Source organism: Nicotiana tabacum, chromosome 20 (assembly GCF_000715075.1).
Source record: "Nicotiana tabacum cultivar K326 chromosome 20, ASM71507v2, whole genome shotgun sequence".
In the NCBI taxonomy this organism is placed as follows: Eukaryota; Viridiplantae; Streptophyta; class Magnoliopsida; order Solanales; family Solanaceae; genus Nicotiana; species Nicotiana tabacum.
The window spans coordinates 50,254,191-50,277,593 of record NC_134099.1 but is presented as its reverse complement, the minus strand read 5'-3'; positions in this window follow the sequence as shown (position 1 = coordinate 50,277,593).

Sequence of the window (23,403 nt, the reverse complement as noted above, 5' to 3'; positions counted from 1 at the left end):
AAGTGGCTTTTTGCATGAAGCCTTGTGGCCAAATACTCTTACATAATTGATACATGACAAGAGTTTTTACTGTGACATTCTTTTAAAAAAATTGCTTGACAAATGACCTTGCTAAGCCAAGTGTCATTTTGCATGGGATGTGTTGTCACATTGCATGAAGGAAATATGATAAGTAAGTAAAACACTTATCTTGTATAGAAGCTTTCCTTATGTCTGTATATATCCATGATTAGGCCATCATTCTTCAATCATAAAACACCAAGAAAAGCTAATCATTAGCAAAAGAAGAAATTCTTCTATCTTCTTTCCCTCCTTTACGTCCCTCTCCTTCTAATTTCTTTTTCTATAATATTTTAATTGGCATAAGATATTAGTTGCTCTTTCTCGGATTTATTATTTAATTTTGTTGATTCTTGTATCCTCTAAATAAATAGAGTTGAGCTTGTTTAATCATGGAGAAACATTTCACATTGCTGAAATAATTTCTTAGGACAGTGTCTAGCACGACTCAAGCCAGTTGGTGTATTTTTACTCACAAATAATATTATTACAGTATTATTATCGTTATTTTCCAGTGTCATTTCCCTGCACCACCTGCAATTCACAAACGTGTCACTGGTTCAGTTAGGCTTTTGTAGTCTTTCTTTTCCAAAAGAACCCAAGTTCAAATCGTATGGACGCAATAATGCTCTGGCTTGTTGCCTCTTCTTTGCATTTTCCTTTGCTCTTCTCCTTTTTACTGAAGGTAAACTAATCTAATAAAACAATAATTTCTAGTAGTTAAGCTACTTTTCAAGCTAATTTATAATTGGCGTCTTTCAGTATTTTTTTTTCAATTTCCTTCCGCAATAGAATGTAGATTAAACTTAAATCAAACTAGACTAAATCAAACTTGTTTGTCTATGTTTGTGAATATAAGGCTTAATCAACTAATCGGAGTAACAAAAATCTGATCGAGCCGACATGCCCTTTTTATGATTTTTGTGGTTAGAGGTAAGTATACTACTTACATAAAGAGGGGCATCCGCAACATTTAAATTCTAGATCCGCCTCTAGCTAAAATATACTAAAATTATTTTTATTTATCTTGTAGTTTTTCATGTATTATCTCTACAATGGTGGCAACAATAAATCTAGAAACTTCTTTTGTAGGGATAGTTAGGGATTATTGTATATGGGAAAAGGCCAAAATTGTCCCTATACTATCGAAAATTAGTCACGTTTATATTCATTTCTACTTTCGGTCAAAATATATACCTGCCGTTAAGAAAGTAGACAAAATCGTCTCTAACCCTAACGGTTGTCCATGACTCAGCAACTAAAATGACACAGTGGACTCCATGTCACTATTTATTTACCATATATAATAATAAATAACTAAACCCACTAAAATTAGTCTTCTCATTCTCTAATTTCCAGATTCAAGGCACAAATATTAACCAATTCTAATTTAAATAACAAGTTGTAGCTCTGAATAGTTTCAGCGTTCCAATGTTAGATTCTTTGTTCTATTCAATCCAAAACAGATCAAAAATTCTCGAAATGATTCTCACCCGATTGATTCTTCTTTGTTTGCTAAAAAGATTGTTCCGTCAAGATTTTACTGGTTCTAATATGTTCAAGCAGTAAAGAAATTTTTTAGCAAAAAAAGATTTTTTCGTTGGGTGAAATTTAAAAGAAAAAAAGAGGTCACTGGTTAATGCGAGAGATGGAAGAAAAGAGAGGTGATTTTCTGACAAGTGACTGATAGTGTTTAAAGAGATGGTTTCTAGTGAAGCTTTTTGGTGGGTATTTTCGATGAGTGATTGCTGATGATTTTCTAGGTGGAAGACGGTTGGAGTGGTGGTTCGAACACTGACTGGTAATGATGGAAATTTATGAAATAATTTTGTGGAGCAAGACAAGAACCTTGAATTTGTAGCAATGGTAGTATGTTGTTAGAGAAGGAGAGGACTAATTTTAGTGGGTTTAGTTATTTATTATTACAGATGGAAAATAAATGGTGACATAGAGTCCACCATGTCATTTTAGTGGTTGAGTCATGGACAGCCGTTAGGGTTAGCGACGATTTTGTCTGCTTTCTTAATAGCAGGCATATATTTGGACCGAAAGTAAAAACGGATATAAACGTGACTAATTTTCGATAGTATAAAGACAATTTTGGCCTTTTTTTCCCACTGTATATACCCTTAAACCAAATTGGTACTATTTATAATATTTCCTCTTTCAACTAAAAAAGACTAGTGAAAAAGAAAAACTAAAAACTCGAAGTCTTCCAATTATTATCCTCATGAATCATGATGCAAGACAAAAACATCTTAGAGCACACTTTGTGATATTCAGAAAGTTTTTTTACTTGATCTTTTTTGTTTTGTAAATGGTACACCCTTCGATCTATTTTAGTTTTCGATCTATTTTAATTTTCATGTACGCCCCTTAAGAAATTATTAATAAGAAAGATTTTTTGATTACTATACTTCGTATTTACTCTTCTCAGTTAGATGTTCTGTCGTATGCAGTCAATATTGTTTTACTGTTTATATAATAAAGAAGTTCTAAAAAACAACACCAACAATCACATTCTATTTCACTTATAAAATCTTTTTAATGTGCTATAATTGTTCTAACTTGCCAAGTCAACACAATAGGCGTTCAATGCAAAGAGATTTACTTGAAACGGCTAGAAAATTGTACAGTAAAGATTCATTTAACTGATTTTAACTTGTTTTAATTAAGGCATATTATTTAGTGATAAGGGTAACTTTAATTTACTATTATATTGATAAGTTTAATGATTTTTACATTAAATTAAACTTTCTTTAATTTAAAATTTTAGTTAGCTTCTTTTCTATGCCTCCTTATTGTCAGAATGACCATAATAATATCTCAAAGCCTTGCATTTATTGAATATTTCTGTACCCAAAGACCCTAAGTTGGTGGAACTTAAGTTAATGCAATCTTGTCATATTCAATGTATGTGCTATGTTTATATGATTGTGACCATAGTTAAGGAAACTTGACAATCCTACTCTACGAAAATTTATGATTAGGAGTTTTAGTATAAAATTGTTGCAAAATAAAAAAAACAAGGATTTTGTTACAAATAAAATCATAAACCACTATGGTTTTTAACTTTACTTTCCTGAGCAGAAACTGTAACTTGTATCAACAGCTTACAAAGGGACAACAGAAGAAGAAAAGGAAAAAGAGAAAAAAAAAAAGAAAAAAAGAAAAGAAAAAAGAGACCACAGGATTTGGGATCTCCATGTAGTTCTTTAAAGGAACAAAATAAAAATTGCAGAAACGTAGTTACAAATATATTTTCTAAGGAACCCATTGGTTAGAAATTTAAAAGTAATCTCGCCTTTTTATAAAAAAAAATATCGTAAATTTCAGACATCATATGAGCTGGTTTCCAGAAATTATATTGGATTAGATTTTCAATAATTATAGCGCAAATTGTTCTCGGAAAACATTGTCTCAAAATCTATTTTTCAAAAACGTAACCAAAAAAACTAAAAGAAACCAAATCCAAATTCCACGTAGAGTATTCAGTTTTACAAGATTAAAAAAATAATGGGTGAAAGTCATTTACACTCTCCAATTTTACTTTAAAAATCAAACTCCCCCTCCAACTATGAATAATTGACATTCTCCCCCTTTATCCTACACAATGTCATTTTCAATTTACTCCTGTATGTAATACTATTTTGCAGAATTAATTGACAACCAAGGATTGGACTACATTTTGAAAACCAGAAACGAGAGTATAGGATTGCGAGCGCTTTCTCTCTCTCTATATATATATATGATAATATAAGTTGAGCTTAAATGAAGAAGTAACGATTTATATAGCTGACCTCAACTTGTTTGTAATAGAGGCGTAACTCTTGTTATATATATTTTCTTATAATTCTTATTTCTATATGCTTCTTTTTTATTTCATTTTACACAATCTAGTTAACTTTATAAATTAGCCAGTCCTCAATTGTAACAGAGCAACCTTTTCTGTTGTTAGAAATGAAAAATTATTATCTAGGAATATTGAACTCCTTCCTAATAAAGTCCACATGCGTAAAAATGGAGGAACGAATATGAGAAACCTTTCAAAAAACATACTGGACCAAAAGATAGAATATTGTGTGAAGAAAACAACTAAAGGAAGAAAAAATGGCCTATCAGTTTGCATATACAGGCAGACACTAACATGGAGTAGGTTATGTTATAGTATATCGTATCTACATTAGAGGCATATTTATGCATATCAGACACTTAATGGGCGTTTGGACATAAGAATTATAAAATTCCAAAAAAAGTGTTTTTTAAAAGTGATAATGGTATTAGAAAATTAGAGTTGTGTTTGGATATAAATATAATTTGGAGTTGTTTTTGAATTTTTGTGAGTGATTTGAAGTGAAAATTTTGAAAAACAACTTTTTGGAGTTTTTCAAATTTCCGATAAATTCCAAAAATTTATCTTCAAATAAAATTTAAAATTTTCATGGACAAACACTGATTCAAAAAAAAAAGTAAAAAATTGCTTATGGCCAAACAGGTCTAAGTAGGCGTTTGGACATAAAAAATGTTATTTTTGAAAAAAGTAGTATTTGGAGTTAAGTTAAAATTGGTATTTGAAATTATGTTTGGACATGTATTTCACGTGAAAAATATTTTTGTTTTGTGAGTGGAGAAAAAAAATGATTTTTTTTGGAAAAGTAGTCTTTTGAAAAATTTATTTTAAAAAAGTTTCCAAAAACTTACAAAATTTTATGGACAAATATGTTTTTGTAAAAATTCCCGGAAAAGGGGAAAAAGAAAATTATGGACAAACGGGTCCGTAATAGCATAAAAATGAAGCAAATACCATTATTATCAAGTTTATTGCTCTTTGCCCAAAGTCCTCGCCATGAGATCCCGTATGAACTTTCTTGATTTGATTCCAACGCGTAGTTATATTAAATTTTTACTTCTCCTTTAGATTAAGTCCCTTTTTACTCCCTCCGTATTTGTTTGACACATCAAAAGGACGTCGACGAATCAATTTTTAGAATAAAATCAACTAGAAAATTTTATTTTCTTAAAATCAAAATTTAAATATTTGAAATCTGAGGGGTTACGTTGTTTTTTCCACGTGTCTGTAAATATGGTCAGTATATGTAAAAAGCTAGCAAGTGTTAACTGGACCAGTTGGTGCTCCATTGGCCAAGTATGAAAGAGTACTAGAGTAGTGACGATAATTTTTGCTGTCAACTTCTAACTGCAGCAGAGTTAAGCACAATACGATAGTTGAGGGGCAAATTTAGAATTTTTCTTTTTACTTTTTTAATAGAAATGGAGCAAAGATATGCAGACATGATATAGTTTATCTTCAAGAAAACAGATCTCCATATATATATATATTTGAACTTGCTTCAAATCAATATTACATGGTAGATAGATTTAATAGTCAAGTTAAAATATTTGTAATCGATGCAAGCCAAGAAAAACGCAGAACAATCAAGTTCAAATGACACTCTAGACTGCATTGTCCAAATATGTATTAATAACTTTGTGTAGAAGAGTCAAAATAACGAATTCTGATTGAACCTATGGAAATCAGATTTCGAGATCTACAATATTGGTGCAGAGAGTATAAACCAAATTACTCATAGAGCTTAGTAGTCCCGTCATTGGCGCTCCAGGGCTGGGATGGATCTAGCGTAGCGGTGCCGGGTTTAATTGAACCCATTATTTTCGACGTGAAACATAAATTTATATGTAAAAATTATCTAAAATAGGAACAAATAGTAGATATAAACCCATAACTTTAACAATATAGTGGGTTCAATACTAAAATTTTTAAAGGTTAAATCCAAAAAGTTCAAATTCTAAATCCGTCGCTGCTCCAAGGTACCACATATATGCAGAATAAATCCAACTCTTCGAAAGTAATTGTCTCTACACCATCCAAGTTAAACTATCCAGGATCGTATCATTTCTAGTCCTTTCATTACGTGATCGAACGTGCACAAACACGAAATTCAAACAAATAAGCACAATAGAAAAAGGGGAAAAAATACATCAAACAAAGTATATATTTATGCATACAATCCTGCCTGATTGTTATGATATATTAAATAAATCAAAGGGACTTGATCACTTTTCCCAAAAGAATGAACAGAAGAGGTTTACTGTGGAGACTGAGCAACCGATAAAGCAACAGACATAAACTTAATGTAGCGGCCAACAACTTTATTAAGGGGCAAAAACTTGATCCCAAATTGTTCCAATGCATCAGCACAATCCATATGTAAAGCACCTAAATTTGAGATCATCGATCCAGAATCGTTTTTATTGAGTGATTTCATAGCTTCTTCGAGATCGCTCACTGCACTATCCATTGACTCTTTACAAGTACTCTGAATTGAATCTTTTGTTTGTGGTTCAACACCTGTGATTTTCGGAAGAATGTCGTTGGTCACGTTTCGGATCCTGTATGCGATTTCTGTACATGCATTTATGCTTTTCACCATTGCTTCATTCCAGTTTGTTGCTCCGTTCACAACCCTGTTGCACAAATTTGGTATAGTGCAAGTCTTGCAATATGGGCTCATTGGAATTACTTGAGCCTCACTGCTCTTTATGAGCACATAAAATGTAGCCACCATTAATAATAAACAATTATTCATCTTTCTTGAATTCATAGTTTTCATCTTTTATCCCTTATTATATAGGCTCAGAGAATTGTTCTGTTTCCTTCTCTTTTTTTTCTCGGGCCTATTGGAATTGGGATGTAAACAAAAGAAATAATTCCGATGTTTTGAAAGATGGGTTGTATTTATGAGAAAGTATCGAATTGTAAGTGCCACTAAAATCTAGAGGTTCTACGTGTTCGTAGAAAAGACGTTTTGATTGTGCAGTTAATATTTCTCTAGAAAAAAATCAATTGTGAGAAAAAAGAGGTGTACCCTCTATTCTTTCTTAGGTTGATGGGGCACATCAATTACATATACGCGTTGAAGTTGGTCATATATGGAATTATGGATTGTACATGGATTCTGGTTATTTTCTAAAAAACATTGCACGGACCTCTTCTTTTTTTCCTTTTAATTTCTTACTGTTATTTTTTTTAAAAAAACTAGAAAGTTGGTGTTGGTTTAAAGATTTTACGGAAAAGGGTTCAAAATGCCCCTAAACTATTGGAAAAGGTTTAGAAATACCATTCATCCACCTTTTTGGTTCACTTATGCCCTTTGACCGTTAGGTCAATAGTGAATTAAAAATAATTACTTAAAAAATATTTTTATTTTTTTAAACTAATGCACCAGTAGTCCACTAATTTTGTAAAGTCTTCTCCTTCTTTTTTTTCAGTTTTTACAAAAAAATACTTTTTTTTCATTGTTTTAGTTTTTTTAAAGTATTTTTTTGTAAAAACTGGAAGAAACAATTGTTTTTAATAAAATATTTTCATTTTTTAAAAACTGAAAAAAATATTTTCGTTTTTGAAAATATTTTTTTTCATTTTTTTCAGTTTTTTAAAGCATTTTTTTGTAAAAACTGGGAAAAAATTGTGAAAACTGAAAAAAAAATATTTTCGTTTTTTAACAAAATATTTTTTTTAAAAAAATTGAAATTTGTTATAAATAGAATTTTATTTATGGTAAATGTCTATATTTAGAAAGATTCTAGGGTTCATTACTTGGTGGCTAAGTCACCCTCTCCAAATAAATAGAGGGTTCTATTCTATTGTAATTCATCCCATATCAATAAGAATTCCCTCTCTTTCTACTTTGCTCTGCAATACTCTTCTTCTTCTTTTATTATTTTATAACACGTTATCAGCACGAGACTCTAACCAATTGAGTAGAAGCTTTGGGGATTGAGCATAGTGATTGTTAATTGTTCCATGAACTTCCTTCATGATTAAATTCTGAATTTAAGGTAAGTATTTTACTTTTCTCTTTCAAATTCTTGACATTCTATAATTTGATTTTAAATACAAGCAAAAACAATAAATTTTGATTGTAACTCTAATGGAGTTTGAAAGAAATTATAACCACCCAAAGTGGTAAAATTTTTATGTCTTGCCATTATCAAATTCATGTATGATTGTGGGCAAAGAATTGAAAATATGTCTCATTGAATTTGCTTCATTCTCATTCCCTTAAGAGAATGTGATAGCAGTATATGATAAGTCTGAAAGAAGATAAAATTATTACTATGAATGTATCAATGGATGTGGATGTGGCAATATATGAAATTATAATCGTCATTATTGTAGTAATGAGTACAATAAGTATTCTCAAAATAATCCTTCACTATGTGAAAGTAATATTTGTCATCGATTTGACATGAGATTTTGTAAAACACATATAGATGATTATGGTCCATTCATGATGTGAATGTGACAACATGTGATTTATGAATACATATTCATTCTTGGAAGAATATGAGTGTGTTAGTGGTATATACCACACTCATCTCTAGAAGGAGGTTTGAGAATGTGATTATTTAAAGACAATGGTAATGCAAGAAACAAATCTTGCATATAATTTTGACCATAACTATAATGGTATAACTTCCTTCTTAAAAGAGATATTCACTATATAGATGTTGATGAATATGTGGTACTACAAAATTAATTGGGAACTCTACAAGAGTCAATTATACTATTTTGGAGAAACATAATTGATTACCAATAAGGTATTATGTAGTTGTAAGTCTCAAAGAAGCTTATTCAGTTTCCAAAGTATACGCGAAAGCGGTTGGTTATATTGAGACTATAAATAAAGGAAAGATTTGATATCTTCTATTACTACAACTTGTAGTGGGGTAATATGTATGTGAAAAATTACCCGCTTTATTCTCCAGTTTGTACTACATAAATAAAAGAATACTACACTAAAGTGGATGTTTAATGCTATAAAAATACATATCATAATAAACTTGGAGTTTATTCATAATTGCACACGTCATGATGTAAATCTGAAGTTTATCAATATTGATAATTTATTCAGTTGGCATAATTGGTTTACCCATATCAATTTAAGTATGATGTGCAAAAATAATAGAGAATTCACATGGGTAAATATTAAAGAACTAGAAAGTTCTTTATGAATTCTCTTATGTTGCATGTTCTCATTAATTAATATACCAACTAAAATTGGGATTTAATCCCATGAATGCTGGAAATATCAAAAGTGAATATGGGTCCATTCACCTGCCATGTATACCATGCAAAATGCATCTATGAGATGGTTACATGTGCGATTATTATTAACCTGCAACCTGGTGTTTGCAAGGTAACTGCTCAATAATTTAATTTAGAGCATATTCCAGATTTTTTAATTCAAGATAGTTCATCTTGATAAGTTGGTTTAGCAAAATGATTTATTGAGTGCCTCCACTTAATAGCTAAACAATTACTTATGAGAACAAAGTTATCTATATCAATTTGATATACGTTATATACCAAAGTATATTACATTCTCCCCTCACAAATGGTTCAGGGTCAGGAACCAAATAACTCCATCTTATTATTATTGATGTGCGATATATATTTTGATTAACGCCATAACGCACAAAGATGAGTTCTCAAAGTTGAGGAAACAAGTTAGTTTTCTAACATGAGGGGGAGATATGATAAACAATTGAGAAAAAGTTTATTGGAATGAATTATCATTTGTACATTTAGATCCTCAAATAAGATAATATGAACTTGAAGTTCATAAAAGGATAATTCATTTGAAATATATTGCAAAGAATGCCAGACGCATTTGTTGACCCAAAGAAAGTAACTATATTCTCATTGAAAATGCTCCTATTAAGTCCTAGAAGGACAAAGTCTATGGTACGCTTAAACTATATAGACAAATTGGTTTCAAATAAACTTCTTGATAAAAAAGACGAGCAAATAATCAAAATCATCATAATAAAGGAGGCAAGTGATCTAGAAGATCACATGACATAACACTTCATAAAATCTCATGAGAGAATCAGGTACCTAAATATATGAATGAAAAGATCTTTATGTTATGTCTTTATGAAAAAATATTGGAACCGATATAAAATGTTTGTCGACGACATCTATCATAGCGCTAAGTATAGATGAAGATCTTAAGTCTATCGAATATAGACACAAAAGTATTGGCCAAATGGAAGAGACATAATTCAAGTAGAATTGATTCCATATGAAAGACATATAGTTTTGGACGTGTAGTTCAAACACTTGAAAGTATAAAGTCAATGATATGTGCAATCAGTTTTCGATATCTTATTTGTCTAGCATGACATGAAAACTTGATATGCATCTAATTAAAGTCTATTATATGACTTATATGACTATACTTATATGACAATTCTTGAAGGATTTAAATCGCTTAAAGCATATACAATTCTTGATCCTGAAGTACCATATCCTAAGTGCTATTAGCACACATATGTATCTTGCTATAACTATAAGCATGATAATGTGATAGCGACTATTTTCAAGGTGCAACATCAGGGGAGTTAAGAAGCTAATGCACAAGATTGGAATGCGAAGGCTTAAAGATGTGAATTGATGCTCTCATCAGGGGGAGTTAATGCGCGTTGTACTCTTTTTTCCTTACAAGGTTTTGTCCCATTAAATTTTCCTTGCAAGGTTTTTAACGAGGTAGCCAAAAGGTGTATTATTAGATATGTGTACTCTTTTTCCTTCTCTAGAAATTTTTTCCCACTGGGTTTTATTTGAGTTAAGGTTTTAACGAGGCACATTATCTGTTGAATAGACATTCAGGGGGAGTGTTATAAATAGAATTTTATTTATGGTGAATGTCTATATTTAGAGAGATTCTAAGGTTCATTACTTGGTGGCTAAGTCACCCCCTCCCTATAAATAGAGGGTTCTATTCCATTGTAATTCATCCCATATCAATAAGAATTCCCTCTCTATACTTTGCTTTGCAATACTCTTCTTCTTCTTTTATTATTTTATAACAAAATTATAAAAAAAAATTGAAAAAATGAAAATAGGGGTCGGGTTGTGGGTTTTTTTTTTAAAACGGGTCAGATGAAAAAAAGGGGTCATTTTAATCTGGTGCACGTGACACTCCATCCAAAATAGGAGTATTTTTGTTCTAAAGTATGACAGTAGGGGTATAGATAACCCAAAATTTGATGGAAGTGGTGCATCTTTTTTTTTAGTTGAACTTTTTATTCGGGTCGGGTCAATATTTGGGGCGAGTTACTCTGAAAAACGGTTAGATATGTGTTAGTCTTTCTAATAGGTTAGATGTTTTAATTTCGACCAATAAGAAGTTGCTGCATGGAATTTAAATGCTTTAAAAAAATGAAAAAAAATATTTTTCAAAAACGAAAATATTTTGTTGAATTTTTTTTCTTCTGTTTTTACAATTTTTTTACAATTTTAACAAAAAAAATGCTTTAAAAAACTGAAAAAAATGATAAAAAAATATTTTTTTTATATAAAAACTGAATTGTTTTTTGTAAAAACTGAAAAGGAGAAGAAGACTTTACTAAATTAGTGGAGTACTGGTGCATTAAGTTTAAAAAAACGAAAATATTTTGTAAAATATTTTTTTTAAGTTTTACAAAAAGAATAATAATTATTTTTAATTCAGCATTGACATAATGGTCAAAGGGCATAAGTGAACCAAAAAGGTGGATGGAGGAGTATTTTTAGCCCAATAGATGGATGCAGAGTATTTTTAAACCTTTTTCAATAGTTTAGGGGCATTTTGAACCCTTTTCCGAAGATTTTATGGTTATGTTTACTCTCGAGTTATTTCTTCGATTGCTGAATGTTAAATGTACTTCTATCTCTCATTTTATATTCTGACACACAATTAAGAAAAGTAAGTCTCATGTTGAGTTTTAGTGAAAGTTTGATATATATTGGAAATATGTGATTATCCTGACGCGTATCATATCAAAGGAAGAAATAAAATAAGATAAGCTAAATTGTAAATTATGGAACTTCTTATTAGCTGCACAAAATGACAATATATAGTAGTCTTAACATCATCTGTTGCAAGATTAATATGGCCTTTCCATTAAAATTTGCATGAAAGTGATAACTTTGTGAATTGTGACTATATATCATGGCATTATGTTTAGAGGAAAATATACCAAAATTTCAAGATTATAAGATTGGCATCATCTGTTCACATTGAAAGGCCCTAATTTGCAAGTAGCTATAGAGCCTAGAAGTGTGAAATGTGACCAAGCCCATAAAAATTCTAAACATGCCAAGGACGATGTTTCTCGCGTGATAATTCCATAGAATAACAACTATGTGGCCTCTCTCACAGTCACAGACACGCACGCACAAGCAATTAAACACGAAGGAATTACAGCCCATGTCACTTAGCCTAATAGCCCAACCGAAAATGGTCCACATTTGAAGCTCTTACCCTATTTAGCCCATATTGTACATAACTTGAAAGAAGCTTTTCGGCCTTTAGTCCACTATTAAAGACATACTTTTAGGGTTTTTATTATTTTCTTCTTTCTATTCCCTTCTCTTTCTTCTTAACCTAGCCCCCGCTATTCCCCTCCTCTACCCCCCACGTAGTTCTGCCATTAATGGCTCGAAGAAGGTCGGGCTCCTACTCCGTCGTCCATGGTGGCAAGCAGAAGAATGAAGAAGATTTTTGAAAGAAACATGAAAATACAGACAGATTTGAAAATAAATAGCTCTCAAACTTGATTTGCACCAACAAACAACCACTAATTTTGGAAGATTTTGAAGTTTGAAGTTCTGGTAATTTTGGAAGAGTTTGAAGTTTGAAGTTCTGGAAAATCATAACTATGTAGCATGTTGTATCGACACTGTATAATAGTGTATAATTATGTATAAATATGTATATTTGTGTATAATATTGTATAAATATATATTTTTCCAGTTTATAAGGATGTATATACATTGTTAACGTGTAAGAGACCTCTACATAAGTTTAACACTTCCTTCTCTTCTTCTTTTTTGTGTATATTCTATATGAAACAGATTTGTACGCGTTGGAGGAATTCTACAATTCATTTATCAATTTTTTTATTTTTCTTTTATCCTGTTGGATTGCTTCAGCAATTGCACATAAAAGTGTTTGAATTTCTTACCTTCAGATAATATGTACTATTCAGGATAGGATTTTTGAGTTGCGTTGTGGCTTATTTGCATTTTTTTATCAAATGCTTAATAATCAAAGGAAATCAAGAGAATGAAAACAACTGGTTGTATAAAGAGGGAGCAATAACAGTAGTTGATCGTGTGAAATAAGCTGTTTTCGGAAATTAGCCGATTATTTTTGGGCTATAAATTTGCAAAGTAATATCTAGGTTATTATGTTGCAAGTCTGGTGTGTGAGTTGTATTTATGTGAAATTATCCCATTAAACACACACATGCATTTTAAGCGTTTGTTTTCAAGAAAAAAATACAAATGTCGAATGAAGTTTTTTTTTAGCTTTTCAAGTACGTGGTTTTTTCAAAATTTTCGGAAAAACTAGAAAAATTTCCTCCAATAGAACTGGTTAATAAGAATTTCTAGTTAAGTCAATATACAACCGTAAGTTTTTTTGATTGGAAAACAATATCCTTTTCTCTTTTGCGTGCGACTGATAACCCCCTTGAACAACATTTTCTGGTCATGAACTTCGCAATTATGACAACATATTTTTGTAAGCCTCACTCACAGCCTTATAGTTTAGTTCTTGAAATATTTTTCCGCTCCAGCCTTAATGTGCCTTCAGTTCATTAAGCTTCTCTCTCTCTTTTCTTTTTCCCTGTGTGGAATTTTTCTGAAATAATGTGTGCTCTCTTACACAGAAGCGGATGTAGTCACATAGCAACGGGTTCAATTGAACCCATAATTTTTGACGCGGAGTACAAATTTATATGCAAAACTTCATTGAAATTGAAATAAATGGTGGATATGAACACATAACTTTCGAATATATTGAATTCAATACTAAGAACTTTAAAGGTTGAACCCATAGAGTTTGAATTCTAAATTCGCGCCTATGCTCTTACACAGCGCATATTAAGTTTAACTTGAAGTCTTAGCTGACCTTTGGTAGTTGAGTGATTGTTCGATCTGAAGTCTGGACTCTGCTTGAAGATATAAAGGACTTTCCACATGCTATCTAGTATGTATTGACAACATTGTGGTTCTCCAACTGATACTTGTTATCTTTAGATTTTATTACTGCTGGCGTTATCTCCAAGTTGCTCATGACTCTGTGCTTAGGCTCGTGAATTTGTTGGGCCCATCTTTCTCTAGAATTGTGTTTATCTTACTAATAATAGGCTATAATTGCGTATTTTAGTCGTTTATTACACTTTAATTTACTGCACTTTAATTGAGTTTGAGCTTTAATCGCTAGTGTTTTGTACTAATTGTATGTTTTATGCCTTGTAGGAGTGATTCCGAGCTATTTAGATGTCATGGAATGAATTCAAGTGATTTGGAGCTTTGAAGTCTGACTAAAATCCCAAGGAATTAAGCCGGAATCGTGTTCGGGGATCAACGGATGATAGTTAAGAACGAACGAAGAATCGAGTAGGCATATTGCGCATTGTCTAAAAAAATGCACATAACTTTTCAGTACAACTCCATTTGGGCTCCAAAATATATGGTTGGAAAGCTAACTCAAAGGGCTACAACTTTCATGTTTTACGTTTTTCCAAATTTATCACGACCCGGATTTCCCACCCTCGGGAGTCGTGATGATGCTTACTAGTGAAAGTTAGGCAAGCCGACCATTTGAACAAATTACTTTTTTCCCATTTTAATTATTTAACAAATGTGAATCAACAGTTTATAAACAGCAAAAATTAAATCAAGCGAAAGAAACAATTAAACCATTTAAATAATTGCAACATGATTTCTTAATCAAAAACTATCCAAGACTGGTGTCACAACTCCACAGACAGTCTAAGAATTCAACAAACAAGGTCCGAAAAATAAATGCAACATTGTTTCTGAATTACATAAGTGAAACAGGAAGAAAAGATAAAGGGAGACGCCAGGGCCTGTGGACGCCTGCAGGACTACCTTGGATCTCCGTATGGACTGAAGGCAGCTACCCAAGCTAAAGTCCAAAAGCTGTTGCTCCGGGATCTGCACACAACGCAGAGTGTAGTATCAGCATAACCGACCCCATGTGCTGGTAAGTGCCTAGCCTAACCCCGGCGAAGTAGTGACGAGGCTAGAACCAGACTACCAGATAAACCTGTGCAATTATATCATATACCGCGGAAAATAAAGTAGAAATGTACAATTAAGAATGGGAGGGGGAAACATACTGCGGGGGAATATCATTTACCAATAGTAACTCAGGAGAAAAACATAAAGAACAATTTAAAATTCGCAGCAGAAAGAATAAGGAAACCATAACAAATCAATAACCACTTTTATCATTTATTGTTGCGGCGCGCAACCCGATGCAAATCATAAATAAACACTTATGCGGCGTGCAACCCAATCCAAATGTAATATTATTGCGGCATGCAACCCAATCCAAATATAGTATTATTGTGGAGTGCAATCCGATCCGAGTATAATATTATTGCAGCGTGCAACCCGATCCAAATATAATATTGTTGCGTCGTGCAACCCGATCCCAATATACAATTCAACGCCAATCATAAAAGAGTCCCAACAAGGGAACAACAACATCCCGGCAAGGGAATCGATAGTATAAGTAAATATGTCCCGACAAGGGAATCAGCTATAACCAAACTTGTTCCAACATTTAACTTCACAAAGAAACCTCAACTAGCACCAATACTCAACCATAGGTAATTTCCACGAGAATAATCATAATTCTTTCCCAAAGCAGAGAATCAACAACTTAGGCATTTGTAGTACTTATTAAGAACACAACGATTTCAATTTAAGACTCACGGGCATGCTTGATAACGACGCATAGATACTCGTCACCATGCTTATACGTCGTACTCAACAAATAACACATAGCAAATAGGATTCGACTCTTAATCCCTCAAGCTAAGGTTAGACCAAACACTTACCTCAAACTTCCACGGCCAACTCACGCCTCAAACACCGCTTTTCCTTTAGAATTCGCCTCCAAATAACTCGTATCTAGTCCAAATTGATTTAACAACATCAATAAATGCTAAAGAATTCATACCCAATGCTTAATTATAGGTTTTCTATCATTTCCCCCAAAACGTCAAAAATCGACCCCGGACCCACTTGGTCAAAACACAAGGTTCGGACCAAAACCCGATCACCCATTCACCCACGAGCCCGAATATGTAATTAGTTTCGAAATCTTAACCCAAAACGAGATCTAAATCTCAATTAATCAAAAATCCCTAACTCTAACCAAATTCCTAATTTCTACCATAAAAACCTTAGATTTTAGGATGAAAATTGATGAAATGCAATGGGAAATCGAAAGAAAAAGGTTTAGAATCATATACCAATGTTTTGGGGAAGAAATTGTTCTTTGAAAATTGCCTCAATGCTCCCAAATTTCGAAAATATGAAGTAAATGGGTTCTGCCCGTTTTTGCTTCTGTTTTAAAATCACTGGGCAGGCCTTCACCGCGTTCACGATGGGCCTATCGCATTTGCGATGGGTTAGGCCCAGCTGACCATTGCGTTCATGATCACAGGCTCGCATTCGCGGAGCTTCAGCCCCTAGAGCCTTCGCATTCGCGGTCGGGTGGCTGCGTTCGCGTAGAGCAAATATGAAACCCCTCCCCCAGGCCATTAACCTTACACGTTCGTGAGTGCCTGGATGCGTTCGCGAAGGGTACTCCCCCCCACAGCCTCGCGTTCGCGTCCCAAGCTCCGCGTTCGCGAAGAAAATTTTTCACCTGAGGGATATTGCCTTCCGTGTTCGCGAGTGAAGCCATGCGAACGCAAAGCTCAAAATCCCTATGCACCAGAAACTGAAAACCTGCAACATTTTTGAGTTTAAAAACCTTCCGATACCTATCCGAAACTCACCCGAGCCCTCGGGGCTCCAAACCAAACATGTAAACAAACTCAAAAACATCATATGAACTTATCCATGCGATCAAATCGCCAAAATAACATCTTAAATAATGAATTTAGCATATAATTCTAAGAAAAACTTCAAAAGTTTCAAAGTATCAATATTCACAACTACGGGTCCGAATCACATCAAACGACTTCCGTTTTTTACCAAATTTTACAGGCTCGACTTAAATCACATGTAAGACCTGTACCGAGCTCTGAAACCAAAATACGGGCCCGATACCAACAACTTCCAAACATTTTTCATTTCTAAAAACTCTTATATATTCCAGAAAATCATTTACTTTAAATATTTATTTCTCGGGCTTGGGACCTCGGAATTCGATTCTGGGCATACGCCCAAGTCCCATATTTTCCTACAGACCCTCCGGGACCATCAAATCACAGGTACGGGTTCGTTTACCCAAAATATTGATCGAAGTCAACTTAAATTAAATCTTAAAGGCCAAATTGACATATTCATCACATTTCCACATAAAAGCGTTTCGAATATGTGCCCGGACCATGTACGCAAATCGAGGTGAGGAAAAAGGAGGCTTTTAAGGCCTCGGAACACAGAATTTACTTGTAAATCAAGTGATGACCTTTTGGGTCATCACATCCTCCACCTCTAAAACAATCGTTCGCCCTCGAACGGACATAAGAAGAAAGTACCTAAGTCGGGGAAAAGATGGGGATAACGGCTACGCATATCGGACTCAAACTCCCAGGTCGATGCCTCAGTAGGCTGACCTCTCCACTGAACACGAACAGAAAGGAAACTCTTCGATCTCAACTAACGAACATGCCGGTCTAGGATAGCTACTGGCTCCTCCTCATATGACAAGTCCTTGTCCAATTGGGTAGTGCTAAAGTCTAACATGTGTGATGGATCGCCGTGATACTTCTGCTGAATGCACGACTGATAAACTCGGCGGCAATGAAAGTCTGTAAGCCACATCTCCCACTCGATCAAGAATCTCAAACAGGCCAATAAACCTAGGGATAAGCTTGCCCTTCTTTCCAAATCTCATCACGCCCTTCATAGGCGACACTCGAAGCAATACCCGCTCACCGACCATGAATGCCAAATCACGAATCTTACGGTCGGCATAACTCTTTTGCCTGTACTAAGCTGTACGAAGCCTATCCTGAATGATCCTGACCTTGTCCAAGGCATCCTGTACTAGATCCGTACCCAACAATTGAGCCTCTCCCAGCTCGAACCATCCAACTGGTGACTGACATCGCCTACTGTATAAAGGCTCGTAAGGAGCCATCTGGATGCTCGATTGGTAGCTATTGTTGTAGGAAAACTCCGCTAAAGTCAAGAACTGATCCCACGAGCCTCCAAAGTCAATGACACAAGCTCGGAGCATATCCTCTAAAATCTGAATAGTACGCTCAAACTGCGCGTCCATCTGAGGATAGAATACTGTGCTCAACTCGACCCGTATGCCTAACTCACGCTGAACTACACTCCAGAAATGCGAGGTAAACTACGTACCTTGATCAAAAATGATAGACACGAGCACACCATGAAGACAAACAATTTCCCAGATATAGATCTCAGCTAACCTCTCAGAAGAATAGGAGACTGCCACAAGAATGAAATGTGCTGACTTGGTCAGCCTATCAACAATAACCCAGATTGCATTAAACTTCCTCTGAGTCCGTGGGATTCTAACAACGAAGTCCATAGTGATACGCTCCCACTTCCACTCGGGAAGCTCAATCCTCTGAAACAAACCACTAGGTCTCTAATGCTCGTACTTCACCTGCTGACAGTTTAAACACCGAGCCACATATGCAACAATATCCTTATTCATCCTTCTCCACCACTAATAGTGTCGCAAATCCTGATACATCTTAGCGGCGCCCTAATGAATACCAGGAACTATGGGCATCTTCTAAAATTAACTCTCGAATTCCATTCACATTAGGCACACAAATACGACCCTGCATTCTTAAAACTCCATCGTCTCCTAATGTAACCTACTTGGCACCACCATGCTACACCGTATCTCTTAGGACACACAAATGAGGATCATCATACTGCCGATCTCGGATACTCTCCAATAAAGAAGAACAAGTGAATGTGCAAGCTAACACATGGCTGGGCTTAGAAATATCCAACATCACGAACTGATTTGCTAAAGCCTGAACATCCAAAGCAAGTGGTCTCTCACCGACCGGAATACAAGCAAGACTGCCCATACTGGCTGACTTCCTACTCAAAGCATCGACCACTATGTTGGCATTTCCCAGATGGTATAAGATGGTGATATCATAGTCCTTTAATAGCTCCAGCCGACTTCTCTGCCTCAAATTTAGCTCCTTCTGCTTGAACTAGTACTACAAACGCTTGTGATCCGTGAACACCTAACATGACACGCCATATAGATAATGCCTCCAAATCTTGTACATGTGAACAATAGCTGCTTAAAAATGTGCAATTATATCATATACCGCGGAAAATAAAGCAAAAATGTACAGTTAAGAATGGGAGGGGGGAAACATGCTAAGGGGAAATATCATTTACCAATAGTAACTCAGGAGAAAAGCATAAAGAATAATTTAAAATTCACAGCAGAAAGAATAAGGAAACCATAACAAATCAAACCATTTTTATCCTTTATTGTTGCGGTGCTCAACCTGATCCATATCAATGCAACCCGACCCCTCCTGTCCTCCTTTATTACTTCGTGTTGCGGCGTGCAACCCGATCCCGTATAATATTGTTGCGGCATACAACCCGATCCCAATATACAATTCAACACCAATCACAAAAGATTCTTGACAAGGGAACAATAAGGGAACAACAACATCCCGGCAAAGGAATCGACAGTATAAGTAAATATGTCCCGACAAGGGAATCAGCTATAACCAAACTTGTTCCAACATTTAACTTCACAAAGAAACCTCAACTAGCACCAATACTCAATCATAGGCAAGTTCCACGAGAATAATCATAATTCTTTCCCAAAGCAGAGAATCAACAACTTAGGCATTTGTAGTACTTATTAAGAACACAACGATTTCAATTTAAGACTCACGGGCATGCTTGATAACGACGCATAGATACTCGTCACCATGCCTATACGTCGTACTCAACAAATAACACATAGCAAATAGGAGTCGACTCTTAATCCTTCAAGCTAAGGTTAGACCAAACACTTACCTCAAACTTCCACGGCCAACTCACGCCTCAAACACCGCTTTTCCTTTAGAATTCGCCTCCAAATAACTCGTATCTAGTCCAAATTGATTTAACAACATCAATAAATGCTAAAGAATTCATACCCAATGCTTAATTATAGGTTTTCTATCATTTCCCCCAAAACGTCAAAAATCGACCCCGGACCCACTTGGTCAAAACACAAGGTTCGGACCAAAACCCGATCACCCATTAACCCACGAGCCCGAATATGTAATTAGTTTCGAAATCTGACCCCAAAACGAGGTCTAAATCTCAATTAATCAAAAAGCCCGATCTCTACCCAAATTCCTAATTTCTACCATAAAAACCTTAGATTTTAGGATGAAAATTGATGAAATGCAATGGGAAATCGAAAGAAAAAGGTTTAGAATCATATACCAATGTTTTGGGGAAGAAATTGTTCTTAGAAAATTGCCTCAATGCTCCAAAATTTTGAAAATATGAAGTAAATGGGTTCTGCCCGTTTTTGCTTTTGTTTTAAAATCACTGGGCAGGCCTTCATCGCGTTCGCGATGGGTCAGGACCAGTTGCCCATCGCGTTCGCGATCACAGGCTTGCGTTCGCAAAGCTTCAGCCCCCAGAGCCTTCATGTTCGCGGTCGGGTGGCCACGTTCGCGTAGAGCAAATGTGAAACCCCTCCCCCAGGCCATTAATCTTACACGTTCACGAGTGCCTGAACGCGTTCGCGAAGGGTACTCCCCCCACAGCCTCGCGTTCGCGTCCCAAGCCCAGCGTTCACGAAGAACAATTTTCACCTGAGGGATATTGCCTTGCGCGTTCGCGAGTGAATCCATGCGAACTCGAAACACAAAATCCCTGTGCACCAGAAACTGAAAACCTGTAACATTTTTGAGTTTAAAAACCTTCTGATACCTATCCAAAACTCACCCGAGCCCTCGGGGCTTAAAAACATCATATGAACTTATCCATGCGATCAAATCGCCAAAATAACATCTTAAACAACGAATTTAGCATAGAATTCTAAGAAAAATATCAAAACTTTCAATGTATCAATACAACTACGGGTCCGAATCACATCATACGACTTTCGTTTCTTACCAAATTTTACAGCTCGACTTAAATCACATATAAGACCTGTACCAGGCTCCAAAACCAAAATTCGAGCCTGATACCAACAACTTCCAAACATTTTTCATTTCTAAAAACTCATATATATTCCAGAAAATAATTTTCTTTAAAAATTTATTTCTCGGGCTTGGGACATTGGAATTCGATTCCGGGCATACGTCCAAATCCCATATTTTCCTACGGACCCTCCGGGATCGTCAAATCATAGGTCCGTGTCTGTTTACCCAAAAGCATTTCGGATATGTGCTAGGACCACGCACGCAAATCGTGGTGAGGAAAAAGAGGCTTCTAAGGCCTCAGAACATAGAATTTACTCGCAAATCAAGTGATGACCTTTTGGGTCATCAAATCCTCCACCTCTAAAATAAATGTTCGTCCTCGAACGAACATAAGAAGAAAGTACCTGAATCGGGGAACAGATGGGGATAACGGCTCCGTATATCGGACTTGGACTCCAAGGTCGATGCCTCAGCAGGCTGACATCTCCACTAAACACGAATAGAAAGGAAACTCTTCAATCTCAACTGACAAACCTACCGATCTAGGATAGCTACCGGCTCCTCCTTATATGAAAAGTCCTTGTCCAACTGGACAGTGTTGAAGTCTTACATGTGGGATGGATTGCCATGATACTTCCAATGCATGGACACATAAAACACTGGATGCACGACTGATAAACTCGGTGGCAACGAAAGTATGTAAGCCACCTCTCCCACTCGATCAAGAATCTCAAACGGGCCAATAAACCTAGGGCTAAGCTTGCCCTTCTTTCCAAATCTCATCACGCCCTTCATAGGCGACACTCGAAGCAATACCCACTCACTGACCATGAATGTCAAATCACGAACCTTACGGTCGGCATAACACTTTTGCCTGGACTGAGCTGTACGAAGTCTATCCTGAATGATCCTGACCTTGTCCAAATCACCCTGTACTAGATCCGTACCCTACAATCGAGCCTCTCCCGGCTCGAACCATCCAACTGAGACCGACATTGCTACCATATAAAGCCTCATAAGGAGCCATCTGGATGCTCTACTGGTAGTTGTTGTTGTAGGCAAGCTCCGCTAAAGGCAAGAACTGATCTCACGAGCCTCCAAAGACAATGACACAAGCTCGGAGCATATTCTCCAAAATCTGAATAGTACACTTGGATTGCCCGTCCGTTTGAGGATGGAATGCTGTGCTAACTCGACCTGTGTGCCCAACTCACGCTGAACTGCTCTCCAGAAATGCGAGGTAAACTGTATACCTCGATTAGAAATGATAGACACGGGCACACCATGAAGACGAACAATATCCCGAATATAGATCTCAGCTAACCTCGCAGAAGAATAGGAGACTGCTATAGGAATGAAATGTGCTGACTTGGTCAACCTATCAACAATAACCCACATTGCATCAAACTTCCTCTGAGTCCGTGGGATTCCAGCAACGAAGTCCATAGTGATACGCTCCCACTTCCACTCGGGAAGCTCAATCCTCTGAAACAAACCACTAGGTCTCCGATGCTCGTACTTCACCTGCTGACAGTTTAAAAACCGAGCCACATATGCAACAATATCCTTCTTCATCCTTCTCCACCAATAATACTGCCGCAAATCCTGATACATCTTAGCGGCGCCCGGATGAATAGAGTACCAGGAACTGTGGGCATCATCTAAAATTAACTCTCGAATTCCATCCACATTAGGCACACAAATACGACCCTGCATTCTCAAAACTCCATCGTCTCCTAATGTAACCTACTAGGCACCACCATGCTGCACCGTGTCTTTGAGGACATACAAATGAGGATTATCATACTACCGATCTCGGATACGCTACAATAAAGAAGAACGAGTGACTGTGCAAGCTAACACATGGCTGGGCTCAGAAACATCCAACCTCACAAACTGATTAGGTAAAGCCTGAACATCCAAAGTAAGTGGTCTCTCACCGACCAGAATACAAGCAAGACTACCCATACTGCCTGAGTTCCTACTCAAAGCATCGGCCACCACGTTGGCATTTCCCAGATGGTATAAGATGGTGATATCATAATCCTTTAATAGCTCCAGCCGACTTCTTTGCCTCAAATTTAGCTCCTTCTGCTTGAACTAGTACTA